Source organism: Aegilops tauschii, chromosome 5 (assembly GCF_002575655.3).
Source record: "Aegilops tauschii subsp. strangulata cultivar AL8/78 chromosome 5, Aet v6.0, whole genome shotgun sequence".
Lineage (NCBI taxonomy): Eukaryota > Viridiplantae > Streptophyta > Magnoliopsida > Poales > Poaceae > Aegilops > Aegilops tauschii.
This window is the reverse complement of record NC_053039.3, coordinates 261,803,865-261,819,991: the sequence shown is the minus strand read 5'-3', so window position 1 is coordinate 261,819,991 and position 16,127 is coordinate 261,803,865.

Here is a 16,127-nt window from a genome sequence, read left to right as displayed (position 1 = left end):
CTCTCCCTTAGGCCGGCCGAACCCCCCCTTGCACCTTTATATACGGGGGCAGGGGGGCACCTCTAGACACACAATTGATCATTGATCTCTTAGCCGTGTGCGGTGCCGCCCTCCACCATATTACACCTCGATAATATCGTAGCGGTGCTTAGGCGAAGCCCTGCGTCGGTAGAACATCATCATTGTCACCACACCGTCGTGCTGACGAAACTCTCCCTCAACACTTGGCTGGATCGGAGTTCGAGGGACGTCATCGAGCTGAACGTGTGCTGAACTCGGAGGTGCCGTACGTTCGGTACTTGATCGTTCGGATCGTGAAGACGTACGACTACATCAACCGCGTTGTGTTAACGCTTCCGCTTTCGGTCTACGAGGGTATGTGGACAACACTCTCCCCCCTCGTTGCTATGCATCACCATGATCTTGCGTGTGCGTAGGAATTTTTTTGAAATTACTACGTTCCCCAACAGTGGTATCAGAGCCAGGTTTTATGCGTTGATGTTATATGCACGAGTAGAACACAAGTGAGTTGTGGGCGATATAAGTCATACTGCTTACTAGCATGTCATATTTTGGTTCAGCGGTATTGTGAAATGAAGCGGCCCGGACCGACATTACGCGTACGCTTACGCGAGACTGGTTTCACCGTTGCGAGCACTCGTTGCTTAAAGGTGACTGGCGGGTGTCTGTCTCTCTCACTTTAGTTGAACCGAGTGTGGCTACGCCTGGTCCTTGCGAAGGTTAAAACAGCACCAACTTGACAAACTATCGTTGTGGTTTTGATGCGTAGGTAAGAACGGTTCTTGCTAAGCCCGTAGCAGCCACGTAAAACTTGCAACAACAAAGTAGAGGACGTCTAACTTGTTTTTGTAGGGCATGTTGTGATGTGATATGGTCAAGACATGATGCTATATTTTATTGTATGAGATGATCATGTTTTGTAACCAAGTTATCGGCAACTGGCAGGAGCCATATGGTTGTCGCTTTATTGTATGCAATGCAATCGCCATGTAATTGTTTTACTTTATCACTAAGCGGTAACGATAGTCGTAAAAGCAATAGTTGGCGAGACGACAACGATGCTACGATGGAGATCAAGGTGTCGCGCCGGTGACAATGGTGATCATGACGGTGCTTCGGAGATGGAGATCACAAGCACAAGATGATGATGGCCATATCATATCACTTATATTGATTGCATGTGATGTTTATCTTTTATGCATCTTATCTTGCTTTGATTGACGGTAGCATTATAAGATGATCTCTCACTAAAATTTCAAGATAAAAGTGTTCTCCCTGAGTATGCACCATTGCGAAAGTTCTTCGTGCTGAGACACCATGTGATGATCGGGTGTGATAGGCTCTACGTTCAAATACAACGGGTGCAAAACAGTTGCACACGCGGAATACTCAGGTTAAACTTGACGAGCCTAGCATATGCAGATATGGCCTCGGAACACTGAGACCGAAAGGTCGAGCGTGAATCATATAGTAGATATGATCAACATAGTGATGTTCACCATTGACAACTACTCCATTTCACGCGATGATTGGTTATGGTTTACTTGATTTGGATCACGTGATCACTTAGATGATTAGAGGGATGTCTATCTAAGTGGGAGTTCTTAAGTAATATGATTAATTGAACTTAAATTTATCATGAACTTAGTCCTGGTAGTATTAGCATATCTATGTTGTAGATCAATAGCTCACGTTTAGCTCCCCTGTTTTATTTTTGATATGTTCCTAGAGAAAATTATGTTGAAAGATGTTAGTAGCAAATATGCGGATTGGATCCGTGATTTGAGGATTATCCTCATTGATGCATAGAAGAATTATGTCCTTGATGCACCGCTAGGTGACAGACCTATTGCAGGAGCAGATGCAGACGTTATGAACGTTTGGCTAGCTCAATATGATGACTACTTGATAGTTTAGTGCACCATGCTTAACGGCTTAGAATCGGGACTTCAAAGACGTTTTGAACGTCATGGACCATATGAGATGTTCCAGGAGTTGAATTTAATATTTCAAGCAAATACCCAAGTTGAGAGATATGAAGTCTCCAACAAGTTCTATAGCTAAAAGATGGAGGAGAATAGCTCAAGCAGTGAGCATGTGCTCAGATTGTCTGGGTACTACAATCGCTTGAATCAAGTGGGAGTTAATCTTCCAGATAAAATAGTGATTGACAGAATTCTCTAGTCACCATCACCAAGTTAGTAGAACTTCGTGATGAACTATAGTATGCAAGGGATGACGAAAGTAATTCCCAAGCTCTTCGTGATGCTGAAATCGACGAAGGTAGAAATCAAGAAAAACATCAAGTGTTGATGGTTGACGAGACCACTAGTTTCAAGAAAAGGGCAATGGGAAGAAGGGGAACTTCAAAAAGAACGGCAAGCAAGTTGCTGCTCAAGTGAAGAAGCCTAAGTCTGGTCCTAAGTCTGAGACTAAGTGCTTCTACTGCAAAGGGACTGGTCACTGGAAGCGGAACTACCCCAGCTATTTGGTGGATAAGAAGGATGGCAAAGTGAACAAAGGTATATTGGATATACATGTTATTGATGTGTACTTTACTAGTGTTTATAGCAACCCCTCAGTATTTGATACTGGTTCAGTTGCTAAGAGTAGTAACTCGAAACGGGAGTTGCAGAATAAACAGAGACTAGTAAAAGGCGAGGTGACGATGTGTGTTGGAAGTAGTTCCAAGATTGATATGATCATCATCGCACACTCCCTATACTTTCGGGATTAGTGTTGAAACTAAATAAGTGTTATTTGGTGTTTGCGTTGAGCATGAATATGATTTGATCATGTTTGTTGCAATACGTTTATTCATTTAAATTAGAGAATAATTGTTGTTCTGTTTACATGAATAAAACCTTCTATGGTCATACACCCAATAAAATGGTTTGTTGGATCTCGATCGTAGTGATACACATATTCATAATAATGAAGCCAAAATATGCAAAGTTAATAATGATAGTGCAACTTATTTGTGTCACTGCCGTTTAGGTCATATTGGTGTAAAGCGCATGAAGAAACTCCATACTGATGGGATTTTCGAATCACTTGATGCTTGCGAACCGTGCCTCATGGGCAAGATGACTAAAACGCCATTCTACGGAACTATGGAGAGAGCAACAGATTTGTTGGAAATCATACATACAGATGTATGTGGTCCGATGAATATTGAGGCTCGTAGCAGGTATCATTATTTTCTGACCTTCACAGATGATTTGAGCAGATATGGGTATATCTACTTAATGAAACAGAAGTCTGAAACATTTGAAAAGTTCATATAATTTCAGAGTGAAGCAGAAAATCATCGTAACAAGAAAATAAAGTTTCTACGATCTGATCGTGAAGAAGAGTATTTGAGTTACGAGTTTGGCCTTCAGTTAAAACAATGTGAAAATAGTTTCACTACTCACGCCACCTGGAACACCGCGGTGTAATGGTGTGTCCGAACATCGTAACCGTACTTTATTAGATATGGTGCGATATATGATGTCTCTTACCGATCTACCACTATCGTTTTGGGGTTATGCATTAGAGACAGCTGCATTCACGTTAAATAGGGTACCATCTAAATCCGTTGAGACGACATATTATGAACCGTGGTTTGGCAAGAAACCAAAGTTGTCGTTTCTTAAAGTTTGGGGTTGCGATGCTTATGTGAAGAAACTTCAACCTGATAAGCTCGAACCTAAATCGGAGAAATGTGTCTTCATAGGATACCCAAAGGAGACTGTTGGGTACACCTTCTATCACAGATGCGAAGGCAAGACATTCGTTGCTAAGAATGGATCCTTTCTAGAGAAGGAGTTTCTCTCGAAAGAAGTGAGAGGGAGGAAAATAGAACTTGATGAGGTAACTGTACCTGCTCCCTTATTGGAAAGTAGATCATCACAGAAACCAGTTTCTGCGACACCTACACCAATTAGTGAGGAAGTTAATGATAATGATCATGAAACTTCAGATCAAGTTATTACTGAACCTCGTAGGTCAACCAGATTAAGATCCGCACCAGAGTGGTACGGTAATCCTGTTCTAGAGGTTATGTTACTAGACCATGACGAACCTACGAACTATGAAGAAGCAATGGTGAGCCCAGATTCCGCAAAATGGCTTGAGGCCATGAAATCTGAGATGGGATCCATGTATGAGAACAAAGTATGGACTTTGATTGACTTGCCCAATGATCGGCGAGCCATAAAAAATAATGGATCTTCAAGAGGAAGACGGACGCTGATAGTAGTGTTACTATCTACAAAGCTAGACTTGTCGGAAAAATGTTTTTGACAAAGTTCAAAGTGTTGAATACGATGAGATTTTCTCACTCGCAGCGATGCTTAAGTCTGTCCGAATCATGTTAGCAATTGCCGCATTTTATGAAATCTGGCAAATGGGTAAACAAATCTGCATTCCTTAATGGATTCATTAAAGAAGAGTTGTATATGATGCAACCAGAAGGTTTTGTCAATCCTAAAGGTGCTAACAAAATATGCAAACTCCAGCGATCCGTCTATGGACTGGTGCAAGCATCTCGGAGTTGGAATATACGCTTTGATAAGTTGATCAAAGCATATAGTTTTATACAGACTTGCGGTGAAGCCTGTATTTACAAGAAAGTGAGTGGGAGCACTACAGCATTTCTGATAAGTATATGTGAATGACATATTGTTGATCGGAAATAATGTAGAATTATTCTGCAAAGCATAAAGGAGTGTTTGAAAGGAGTTTTTCAAAGAAAGACCTCGGTGAAGCTGCTTACATATTGAGCATCAAGATCTATAGAGATAGATCAAGACACTTGATAAGTTTTTTCAATAAGTACATACCTTAACAAGATTTTGTAGTTCAAAATGGAACAGTCAAAGAAAGAGTTTCTTGCCTGTGTTACATGGTGTGAAATTGAGTAAGACTCAAAGCCCGACCACGGCAGAAGATAGAAAAAGAATGAAAGTCATTCCCTATGCCTCGGCCATAGGTTCTATAAAGTATGCCATGCTGTGTACCAAATCTATTGTATACCCTACACTGATTTTGGCCAGGGAGTACAATAGTGATCTAGGAGTAGATCACTGGTCAGCGGTCAAAATTATCCTTACTGGAATAAGGATATGTTTCTCGATTATGGAAGTGACAAAAGGTTCGTCGTAAAGGGTTACGTCGATGCAAGTTTTGACACTAATCTAGATGACTCTAAGTCTCGGTCAAGATACATATTGAAAGAGGGAGCAATTAGCTAGAGTAGCTCCGTGCAGAGCATTGTAGACATAGAAATTTGCAAAATACTTACGGATCTGAATGTGACAGACCCGTTGACTAAAATTATCACACAAGCAAAACATGATCACACCTTCGTACTCTTTGGGTGTTAATCACATAAGCGATGTGAACTAGATTACTGACTCTAGTAAACCCTATGGGTGTTGGTCACATGACGATGTGAACTATGGGTGTTAATCACATGGTGATGTGAACTATTGATGTTAAATCACATGGCGATGAGAACTAGATTATTGACTCTAGTGCAAGTGGGAGACTGAAGGAAATATGCCCTAGAGGCAATAATAAAGTTATTATTTATTTCCTTATATCATGATAAATGTTTATTATTCATGCTTGTATTAACTGGAAACTTGATACATGTGTGAATACATAGACAAACAGAGTGTCACTAGTATGCCTCTACTTGACTAGCTCGTTGATCAAAGATGGTTATGTTTCCTAGCCATAGACATGAGTTGTCATTTGATTAACGGGATCACATCATTAGGAGAATGATGTGATTGACTTCACCCATTCCGTTAGCTTAGCACTCGATCGTTTAGTATGTTGCTATTGCTTTCTTCATGACTTATACATGTTCCTATGACTATAAGATTATGCAACTCCCGTTTACCGGAGGAACACTTTGTGTGCTACCAAACGTCACAACGTAACTGGGTGATTATAAAGGTGCTCTACAGGTGCTTCCAAAGGTACTTGTTGGGTTGGCGTATTTCGAGATTAGGATTTGTCACTCCGATTGTCGGAGAGGTATCTCTAGGCCCACTCAGTAGTACACATCACTATAAGCCTTGCAAGCATTGTGATTAATGAGTTAGTTGCGGCATGATGTATTACAGAACGAGTAAAGAGACTTGCCGGTAACGAGATTGAACTAGGTATCGAGATACCGACGATCGAATCTCGGGCAAGTACCATACCGATGACAAAGGGAACAACGTATGTTGTTATGCGGTCTGACCGATAAAGATGTTCGTAGAATATGTAGGAACCAATATGAGCATCCAGGTTCCGCTATTGGTTATTGACCGGAGAGGTGTCTCGGTCATGTCTACACAGTTCTCAAACCCGTAGGGTCCGCACGCTTAACGTTACGATGACAGTTATATTATGAGTTTATATGTTTTGATGTACTGAAGGTTGTTCGGAGTCCCGGATGTGATCACGGACATGACGAGGAGTCTCGAAATGGTCGAGACATAAAGATTGATATATTGGAAGCCTATGTTTGGACATCGGAAGTGTTCCAGGTGAAATCGGGATTTTTCCGGAGTACCGGGAGGTTACCGGAACCCCCCGGTAACTTAATGGGCCTTAGTGGGCCTAGGTGGAAGAGAGGTGAGGAGGCCAGGGCAGGGCCGCGCGCCCCTCCCCCCAGTCCGAATAGGACAAGGAGAGGGGGGTGGCGCCCCCCTTCCTTCCTCCCCTCCACCTTTTCCCCCTTTCTCTCCTAGTCCAACATGGAAAAGGGGGGGAGTCCTACTCCCGGTTGGAGTAGGACTCCTCCTGGCGCGCCTCTCCCTTAGGCCGGCCGAACCCCCCCTTGCACCTTTATATACGGGGGCAGGGGGCACCTCTAGACACACAATTGATCATTGATCTCTTAGCCGTGTGCGGTGCCCCCCTCCACCATATTACACCTCGATAATATCGTAGCGGTGCTTAGGCGAAGCCCTGCGTCGGTAGAACATCATCATTTTCACCACGCCGTCGTGCTGACGAAACTCTCCCTCAACACTCGGCTGGATTAGAGTTTGAGGGACGTCATCGAGCTGAACGTGTGCTGAACTCGGAGGTGCCGTACGTTCGGTACTTGATCGGTCGGATCGTGAAGACGTACGACTACATCAACCGCGTTGTGTTAACGCTTCCGCTTTCGGTCTACAAGGGTACGTGGACAACTCTCTCCCCCGTCGTTGCTATGCATCACCATGATCTTGCGTGTGCGTAGGAATTTTTTTGAAATTATTACGTTCCCCAACAGGGACCTCCTGAGCATCGCGCCTCGGGGGCTCTTACTGGACCTTGGGCCGCTCACCTCCTGGCCTTGACCACGGCATCGCGACCTGGCATACCAGCGACGGCTGAAGCCTGCCTGGGGACCGGGACCTGTCAGCGTCGAGCACCAAGCCCTCGTGGGGATAGAAAGGGGGAGCCGAGCCGAGACAGGACAAGCATCTCGCATTGCTCCATAATAAGGATAATATTCACAAAAGACATGGCAGACGCTTTACATACCACCACGGGGTGTTTCTTTGATTCCTCTCAGGGAACAAAATGTGGTAATCCTAAGGGACGCTAACTACGCGCGCCTCCATAGGAGACGCCATCATCAACAGTGGGCCGCCAAGCACCGACGCCAACCCCATCCAGATCAGCGGCGTCGGCGGCCCGATGCAGGTGCCTTGCTCCGAGCACGACGTGAGCTCGAGGGCTCGTAGCTGTCGTCACTCGTCTCCGGAGTCACGAGAAGCTCGGGAGAGTCGCTGGACCCTCCGGCTTCTACGCTGCTACCAGAGGAGCTGCTGGGGAAGCGGTTGGCAGGCCTGGCCCTTGCCACTTCGACGCCCCAGCCGCCTTACTTGGGGCAGCACTCCAGTCGGCGTCCTTCCGCGCTGAAGACCTTGAAGAACATCAAGGAGGCGCCATCGTATTCAAGATGAATTACGAGGGCACCCCCTGTCCGGCAGACCCGGGCAATCTCGCCCCAGCCCCGGGTCATGTAGACCTTGCCCGGAGCGACAACTTCGAGCTCCGCTCCGGTCGCAAGGGTACTGCAGTCAGCATGCTGCAGCCCGAGCTCAAGAGGCCCCCTCGGAAGCATCTCGAAGGCCAAGGAGGGAGGAAGGCGAATCCAAGAGATTGGAGGCATGGCGGCGTGAAGCACAAGCTCGCGAGAAGAGCCCTCGGCGTGGATCCCAAGGGCAACGACGCGCACCGCCATGACTCGTTGGCGTCGCCGGCGGTGCAGGCGGTGCCGCTCGGCATCTTCTTCTCTAGGGCCCTCAGCCCGGGCATACAAGGGCAACGGAAACCCAGGCGGCGGCCGCTCGTACCAAGGCCTCAACGTCTTCTGCCACGCGACCACGTCGCGGCGGCCGGGGATCGGCCTCTCCTTCGGCGGAAGCGGGTCGGGACCCTCTCGGGGGGCCTTCCCCTTCTCTTCCGCTGAGAACCGGCAGATCGGCGCCATTGGCGTAAAGTGGAGCAAGGGCGAGGAAGAAAGAGTGAAGCAGAAAGGGATGGACTGCGGGGGCTCTCGCCCATCCGTACTTATAGTCCAGAGGAGGCCAACCGTCGGCCTCCACGATTGCAGGTAATCATGACTCATTTCTGGATGCAGGGACTTGTCATGTCAGGCAGTTGCCGAGGCAGCGTGGGGAAGCGGAGGCGCCCACGTCCAGTCAACCGCCACGCGGCGCCCAAGGCCGCAGGCTGTTGGGGCCCGCGGCGCTCCGCACTTGCCCCTTCGCTTCTCTGCTAAGCCAAGTCCGAGCGCGCCTTGGGCCCAGGGGCTACTGTCGGTGTTCTGGGAACGGGGGTCCCCGGACTTGCCTGCCTGCGGCCTGCGGCGTGGCTCGAGTGGTGGCCCAGTACGGCCCATCTTCATCAGCGCAAAACTTAAGACCCTCGCGAGGGGCCAAGCCTCGCGGGGCGGATGACGCAAGGCTTCCTCAGGAGCGGCCTCGCCAGGCAGGCTCGCGAGGAGGCGGAGAGATCAAGGCAAGGGTACCTCGCGTGGTGCTCGTGACGCAAGCCATGACGATCGAGACCAGGCGGGCGCCGGCCTGCACAGTGTCCTTGTTTCCTCTTCGGTGTAAAGGGGGCAAGCACAAACATGGAGTACCGATGCATCGGGCAAAGGTTACCATTCCAGTGCAACGAGACCAAGACCAGCAGAGCGGCAGGATGGAGGTCACCGTGGAGACCAAGACGGCGTCATCACCAGTGCCTTTGGCAGCCGAAGACCAACTTTAGTCAGGATAACTTGTACTAGATCTTCCCCTTCAAAATGGCCGTTGTTGGCGCCCTTCCCGCTCAATATTTGGGAAGAGGACCAGGGCCTCTATAAATAGGGCTAGCCATCTCATGGAGAGGCATCTGATCCAGAGCTGGTCAAGTCCTCCTCAAGAAAACCACCACCGCAACAACACCTCTCGCGAGGCAGTTCTTCCTTTGTACTATTCATCATTAGCCCCTGAGGCAATCCACCACACCACACACTGGAGTAGGGTATTACACCACAACGGTGGCCCGAACCAGTATAAATCTTGTGTCCCTTGTGTTGTTCATCATCTAGCTTAGATTCTCGCGTGGCGATCAGACGCGGATTGGTAGGGGGAAGATCTTCGCGCGCACCCCAGAGTTCGAACCTTAAGGGTCTACCGGAACCCAACATCCGACAACAAAGACCTAGGGCATTCTGAGGAATCCCATCACTGGAATATACAAGCCAAGTTCTATAATGAAAAAAAATTCCCACTAGTATATGAAAGTGACAACATAGGAGATTCTCTATCATGAAGGTCGTGGTGCTACTTTGAAGCGCAAGTGTGGAAAAAGGATAGTAACATTGTCCCTTCTCTCTTTTCTCTCATTTTTTTTATTTGGGCTTCTTTGGCCTCCTTTTTTTATTTGGGCTTCTTTGGCCTCTTTTATTTTTCATAAAGTCCAGAGTCTCATCCCGACTTGTGGGGGAATCATAGTCTCCATCATCCTTTCCTCACATGGGACAATGCTCTAATAATGGAAATCATCACACTTCTATTTATTTAGAACTCAAGAATTACAACTCAATACTTAGGACAAAATATGACTCTATGTGAATGCCTCCGGCGGTGTACGAGGATATGCAATGAATCAAGAGCGACATGTATGAAAGAATTATTAAGGTGGCTTTGCCACAAATACGATGTCAACTACATGATCATGCAAAGCAATATGACAATGATGGAGCATGTCATAATAAACGAAACGGTGGAAATTTGCACGGCAATATATCTCGGAGTGAGTGTGCATCCAACTCGCTTGCTCACGAAGACCTAGGGCATTTTGAGGAAGCCCATCATTGGAATATACAAGCCGAGTTCTATAATGAAAATTCCCACTAGTATATGAAAGTGACAACATAGGAGACTCTCTATCATGAAGATCATGGTGCTACTTTGAAGCACAAGTGTGGTAAAAGGATAGTAGCATTGTCCCTTCTCTCTTTTTCTCTCATTTTTCTTTTTCTTTTTTTTTCTTTCTTTTTTTTCTTTTTGGGCCTTTCTCTCTTTTTTTTGGCCTTTCTCTTCTTCTTTTTCTTCTTATTTTTTTATAAAGTCCGAAGTCTCATCCTGACTTGTGGGGGAATCATAGTCTCCATCATCCTTTCCTCACTGGGACAACGCTCTAATAATGAAGATTATCACACTTTTATTTACTTACAACTCAAGATTACAACTCAATACTTAAAACAAGATATGACTCTATATGAATGCCTCCGGCGGTGTACCAGGATATGCAATTAATCAAGAGTGACATGTATGAAAATTATGAAGGTGGCCTTGCCACAAATACAATGTCAACTACATGATCATGCAAAGAGCAATATGACAATAATGATGCGTGTCATATAAACTGAACGGTGGAAAATTACATGGCAATATATCTCGGAATGGCTATGGAAATGCCATAATAGGTAGGTATGGTGGCTGTTTTGAGGAAGGTATATGGTGGGTGTATGGTACTGGCAAAAGTTGCGCGGCACAAGAGAGGCTAGCAATGGTGGAAGGGTGAGAGTGCGTATAATCCATGGACTCAACATTAGTCATAAAGAACTCATATACTTATTGCAAAAATCTACAAGTCATCAAAAACAAAGTACTACACGCATGCTCCTAGGGGGATAGATTGGTAGGAAAAGACCATCACTCGTCCCTGACCGCCACTCATAATGAAGACAATCAATAAATAAAATTGTGCTCCAACTTCATCACAAAGCGGTTCACCATATGTGCATGCTACGGGAATCACAAACTTCAACACAAGCATTCTTTAAATTCATAATCACCCAACTAGCATGACTTTAATATCACTACCTCCATATCTCAAAACAATTATCAAGTATCAAATTGATCATAGCATCCAATTCACTTCCTATGATAGTTTTTATTATACCCAACTTGGATGCCTAGCATTCTAGGACCAATTTTATAACCATAGAAAATACCACGCTGTTCTAAAAGACTCTCAAAATAATATAAGTGAAGCATGAGAGATCAACAATTTCTTAAAAATTAAGCCACCGCCGTGCTCTAAAAGATATAAGTGAAGCACTAGAGCAAAAACTATCTAGCTCAAAAGATATAAGTGAAGCACATAGAGTATTCTAATAAATTCTAATCAAGTGGGATTCTCCCAAAACGTGTGTACAGCAAGGATGATTGTGGTAAACTAAAAAGCAAAAACTAATATCCTACAAGATGCTCCAAGCAAAACACATATCATGTGGCGAATAAAAATATAGCTCCAAGTAAAGTTACCAATGAACGAAGAAAGAGGGGATGCCTTCCGGGGGCATCCCTAAGCTTAGGCTTTTGGCTATTATTGAATAGCTTGGGGTTCCATGGGCATCCCCAAGCTTAGTCTCTTGCCACTTCTTATTCCATAGTCCATCAAATCTTTACCCAAAACTTGAAAACTTCACAACACAAAACTTAACAGGAAATCTCATAAGCTCCGTTAGTGAAAGAAAGCAAAACCACTACATAAGGTACTGTAATGAACTCATTCTTTATTTATATTGGTGTTAAACCTACTGTATTCCAAGTTCTCTATGGTTCATACCACTTAATACTAGCCATAGATGCATCAAAATAAGCAAACAACACACGAAAAACAGAATCTGTCAAATACAGAACAGTCTGTAGCAATCTGTAACCCTCGAATACTTCTGGAACTCTAAAAATCCTACCAAAATAGGAAGTCCTGGGCAATTTGTCTATTGATCTACAGCAAAAACAATCAATGCAAAAGAACATTTCTGTGAATTAACAAAACTAATTTCGTGCGCGCAAAGTTTCTGTTTCTCAGCAGAATCAAATTAACTATCACCATAGGTTATCCTATAGGTTCTACTTGGCACAAACACTAATTAAAACATAAAAACACATCTAAACAGAAGGTAGATGCAAAATTTATTACTAAACAGAAGCAAAAACAAAAAACACAAATAAAATTGGGTTGCCTCCCAACTAGCGCTATCGTTTAACGCCCGTAGCTAGGCATAAAAGCGAGGATAGATCTAAGTAGTGCCATCTTTGGCACTCAATTCATAAGTAGCTCACATGATAGATTCATAAGGTAATTCAACTTTATTTCTTGTAAAGTGCTCCATGCCTTTCCTTAATATAAATTGGAATCTAATATTCCCTTCCTTCATATCAATAATCGCGCCAATCGTTCTAAGGAAAGGTCTACCAAGAATAATAGGGCAAGAAAGATTGCAATCTATATCAAGAACGATAAAATCTACGGGCACCAAATTTCTATTTGCAACAATGAGAACATCATTGATCCTTCCCATTGGCTTTTTAATGGTGGAATCCGCAAGGTGCAAATTTAAAGAGCAATCATAAAGATCATGGAAACCTAGAATATCACATAAAGTTTTCGGAATCGCGGAAACACTAGCACCCAAATCACATAAAGCATAACACTCATGATCTTTAATTTTAATCTTTATAGTAGGTTCCCACTCATCATTAAGTTTTCTAGGTATAGAAACTTCCAAATTAAGTTTTTCATCAAAAGATTGCATCAAGGCATCAACAATATGTTTGGTAAAAGCTTTATTTTGACTATAAGCATGAGGAGAATTCACAATGGATTGCAACAAGGAAATACAACCTTCTAAAGAACAATTATCATAATTAAATTCCTTGAAATTCAAGATAGTGGGTTCGATGCTATTTAAAGTCTTGACCTCTCCAATCCCACTTTTACCAAATTTAGCATCAAGATCTAAAAACTCCGAATCATTGGGACACCTTTTAACTAAAGTTGACTCATCTCCAGTCCCATTATTATTAAGATTCATATTGCAAAAAAATATCTAACGGGGGATACATCAATAACTTTAAGATCTTCATCATTATTTTCACCTAACTTTTCTGGTTTGGCAGCCATCTTATTGACTAAGGTAGCTTGCTTATCAGAAATTTGGGCTATAGAATTTTCAAGCCGAGTAATTTGGGAGTTCAAACCATAAAATTCTTTAGACATATCATCAAGCTCTTTGTTCATAAACCCAAAAAAACTTTTTTGTTCTTTAAGCTCTTTTCTGAAGAAATTATTATGCTCAAATTGTAAAGTCATAAAACTTCTAACGTTTGATTCAATCTCTTCCAACTTTCTAAGATGAAGGTCGGTGTTCTTAGTCAAAGCCATAAGGGCAAGCAGGCACACAAAAAAGACAAGCGAAAGAGAGATGAGAAGATTGGGAAAGAGAGGGCGAATAAAACGGCAAGGGTGAAGTGGGGGAGAGGAAAACGAGAGGCAAATGGCAAATAATGTAAATGCGACGGAGATGAGTTTGTGATGGGTACTTGGTATGTCTTGACTTGAGCGAAGACCTCCCCGGCAACGGTGCCAGAAATCCTTCTTGCTACATCTTGAGCTTGCGTTGGTTTTCCTTGAAGAGGAAAGGGTGATGCAGCAATAGTAGCGTAAGTATTTCCCTCAGTTTTTGAGAACCAAGGTATCAATCCAGTAGGAGGCTCCTCAAAAGTCCCACGCACCTACACAAACAAACAAAGAACTCGCAACCAACGCAATAAAGGGGTTGTCAATCCCTTCACGGCCACTTGCGAAAGTGAGATCTGATAGTGATAGTATGATAAGATAAATATATTTTTGGTATTTTATGATATAGATTAGAAAAGTAAAGATGCAAATAAAAGTAGATTGAAAGCTTATATGATAAAAGATAGACCCGGGGGCCATAGGTTTCACTAGTGGCTTCTCTCAAGATGGCATAAGTATTACGGTGGGTGAACAAATTACTGTCGAGCAATTGATAGAAAAGCGAATAATTACGAGATTATCTAGGCATGATCATGTATATAGGCATCACGTCCATGACAAGTAGACCGACTCCTGCCTACATCTACTACTATTACTCCACACATCGACCGCTATCCAGCATGCATCTAGAGTATTAAGTTCATAAATAACAGAGTAATGCATTAAGAAAGATGACATGATGTAGAGGGATAAACTCATGCAGTATGATATAAACCCCATCTTTTTATCCTCGATGGCAACAATGCAATACGTGCCTTGCTGCCCCTGTTGTCACTGAGAAAGGACACCGCAAGATTGAACCCAAAGCTAAGCACTTCTCCCATTTCAAGAAAGATCAATCTAGTAGGCCAAACCAAACTGATAATTCAAAGAGACTTGCAAAGATAACTTAATCACACATAAAAGAATTCAGAGGAGATTCAAATATTTCTCATAGATAAACTTGATCATAAACCCACAATTCATCGGATCTCGACAAACACACCGCAAAAAGAGTTACATCAAATAGATCTCCAAGAAGATCGAGGAGAACATGGTATTGAGATCCAAAAAGAGAGAAGAAGCCATCTAGCTAATAACTATGGACCCGAAGGGCTGTGGTAAACTACTCACAATTCATCGGAGGGGCTATGGTGTTGATGCAGAAGCCCTCCGTGGTCGATCCCCCCTCCGGCGGAGCACCGGCGAAGGCTCCAAGATGGGATCTCGCGGATACAGAAGGTTACGGTGGTGGAAATAGTTTTTCGTGGTCACCTTTGATGTTCTCGGGGTACGTGGGTATATATAGGAGGAAGAAGTAGGGGTGGGCGCGCCCTCCACCCTCGTGGCCGCCTCAACTGCTTGTTGACTTGCACTCCAAGTCCTCTGGATCACGTTCGTTCCAAAATCACGCTCCCGAAGGTTTCATTCCGTTTGGACTCCGTTTGATATTCCTTTTCTTCGAAACACTGAAATAGGCAAAAAAACAGCAATACGGGCTGGGCCTCCGGTTAGTAGGTTAGTCCCAAAAATGATATAAATGTGTAAAGTAAAGCCCAAAAACATCCAAAACGGGTAATATAATAGCATGGAACAATCAAAAATTATAGATACGTTGGAGACGTATCAGTCACCGGTCATGTGATTTGTACATCCACTGTCGAGGACCCACTCAGTAGCTTTGGGTTGTTCATCCTGCAGATGAATTAGTGCAACTTACAAACTCATATACTTCATCAGTGAAGAATATGATGTCAATTTCATCAACAGTAACAGATATAGGAATTATAAGGACGTGAGAAATGAGTAATTCATTTCTTCATGATTAGGTTGCGTCCATTCAAGCACATTCAGGTCTCCAGCAAATTCTCCAGACGATTAAGTTCGTCTGGAGACCTGACCCTGCATAAGAGATTAGTTCTTTTTGTTCACCACCCACATTTGAAGGGGTGGCAAAGAGTTCATCATCCTGCGAGCTCCATAAGAAAAAGATGGCATTGAATCCAGTGCACTTTGTTTCACAGAAGAGGGGTTAGGATAAGCATATGAATAAGTAGAGAAATTCTTCGAGGACTTATGAACATAATGATTTGAAGAATAATGCACATATTCATAGCCTTTGGACGTTCCCTGCGAAACAAAAGTGTTAGCACGATGATGTTCATATGAGGATTTGGATCCACGTGAGGAATTTGATCCAGATGAAGAAATCGGTCCGTAAGAGGACTTGGATCCATATGAAGATTTTGATCCATATGAAGAATTTGATCTGGGGTTCT